General features: G+C 46.1%; 1 protein-coding gene across 1 annotated transcript in view; it reads right to left on the bottom strand.

The window, feature by feature from the left end:
• The window catches only part of rfc4 (replication factor C (activator 1) 4), a gene marked incomplete at its 5' end in the record, with an annotated part of 11880 nt that overhangs the window by 8801 nt on the left and 1089 nt on the right, over positions 1-1990 (bottom strand). The gene's annotated exons all lie outside the window — the stretch shown is intronic.

The raw sequence follows: 1990 nt of genomic DNA, 5'->3' as shown, positions 1-1990 counted from the left end.
TCCCTCTCTCTCTCCCTCGCTCCCTTTCCTTCTCTCTCTCCCTCTCTCTCTCTCCCTCTCTCTCTCTCTCTCTCTCTTTCTCTCCCCCCCTCTCCCTCTCTCTCTCTCCCTCTCTCTCTCTCTCTCTCCCTCTCTTTCTCTCTCCCCTCTCTCTCTCCCTCTCTCCCTCTCTCTCTCTCTCTTTCTCTCCCCCCCCTCTCTCTCCCTCTTTTTCTCCCCCGCTCTCCCTCTTCCCTCTCTCTCTCCCTCTCTCTCCCTCTCTCTCTGTCTCTCTCTCCCTCTCTTTCTCTCCCCCCCTCTCTCTGTCTCTCTCCTCTTTCTCTCTCTCTCTCTCTCTCTCTCTCTCCCACCAAGCAAGGGGCAGTTAATTGTTTGAGCCCTAGTCGAGTAGATTCAAACAGCAGCATAGAAAATAACCCACTCTATGAAATGTATTGTAACAAGATCCGTACAACTGGAGTTTTACTGGATGTGTCTCAGAAGACTGTATATAGTTAAAACTCACACACACACACACACACACACACACACACACACACACCACACACACACACACACACACACACACACACACACACACACACACACACACACACACACACACACACACTTTGTAGCCTATGTGGAGCTGGCTAGAGACGTCTTCAGGAGAGCAGGCTGTGTAGGCTAGGGAGGAAAGCCTCTTGTTAAACAGACAATACCTCCGCTGCTCAGCTGCCGCTGCTGTTTCAGGAACTTCTTTCTGTCCGACCATAAACACTGCATGTTCTCAGGCTGCTGCTCGCTCGGACCGAGGGGACAGAGGAGGTGTGTGTGTGTGTGTGTGTGTGTGTGTGTGTGTGTGTGTGTGTGTGTGTGTGTGTGTGTGTGTGTGTCTATGTGTGTGTGTGTGTGTGTGTGTGTGTGTGTGTGTGTGTCTGTGTCTGTGTCTGTGTCTGTGTCTGTGTCTGTGTCTGTGTCTGTGTGTGTGTGTCTGTGTGTGTGTGTGTGTGTGTGTGTGTGTCTATGTGTGTGTGTGTGTGTGTGTGTGTGTGTGTGTGTGTGTGTCTGTGTGTGTGTGTGTGTCTGTGTCTGTGTCTGTGTCTGTGTCTGTGTCTGTGTGTGTGTGTGTCTGTGTGTGTGTGTGTGTGTGTGTGTGTGTGTGTGTGTGTGTGTGTGTGTGTGTGTGTGTGTGTGTAATGGCCATGAGCTGTATCGTGAGTATCGAGGCTGAGCACATTATATTATTTTCACAAGCATAAGCATATATCTAAATATTATCATTGTTTCCCCCCTCTGTAATACCCCCTCATAGCCCAGCTACATAAGCCCAAATCATGCACTGACCGCAGAGTCTGGCGTCTGGCAAAGCCCGTTCAGCCTCTACCGTGCACTCACGTACCGCACGGCACTCGAGAATAGCGTTTCATAGGAGAGCAGTGGATCGCTTGACCGTTGTTCACGGGAGGAAACCAGAAAGCAGGAAAAACAGCAGATCTGAGGAGAGAGAAATATTGCACAAAAACAAAAACCGATGACTTGTTTTGTGGCAGCTTTTGTGTGTATTCTGCTGTCAGGATTTAGTTTGGTTTCTGTTAGTAATGAACACCTAGGCATAACTGACACATAAACTTTATTTACTTTTATATTAGAATATTAGAAGTTCAAAAGAAACTTTGTGTGGTTGCTTCAGTTATCTACTTGTTAGGGTTAAACTCAAAACAAGGTAGGCTAGCCCCATAGAAATAAAGAGCTGCAGCTGTATCATTTTCCTTATTTCTGCTTGTGTGTTCTATCAAAACAAACAGAAATAAACATTACTTGTGTGTGTTGTAAATGTAGACTTTTTATTTGAATAAGAAGTGTATTTTAACTTATTTCAATGTTCATACAGACTATAAGGTAAAAAAAGGAATATCGAGGTATATATTGTGTATCGGCCAAAAGTCTGAAAATCTCTCTCTATGTGTGTGTGTGTGTGTGTGTGTGTGTGTGTGTGTATGTGTGTATA

The sequence above is a fragment of the Argentina silus genome (assembly GCF_951799395.1).
Source record: "Argentina silus genome assembly, chromosome: X".
Taxonomy (NCBI): domain Eukaryota; kingdom Metazoa; phylum Chordata; class Actinopteri; order Argentiniformes; family Argentinidae; genus Argentina; species Argentina silus.
Note: the sequence above shows the minus strand (reverse complement) of the source record. Positions and strands in the feature narration are given on the sequence as shown.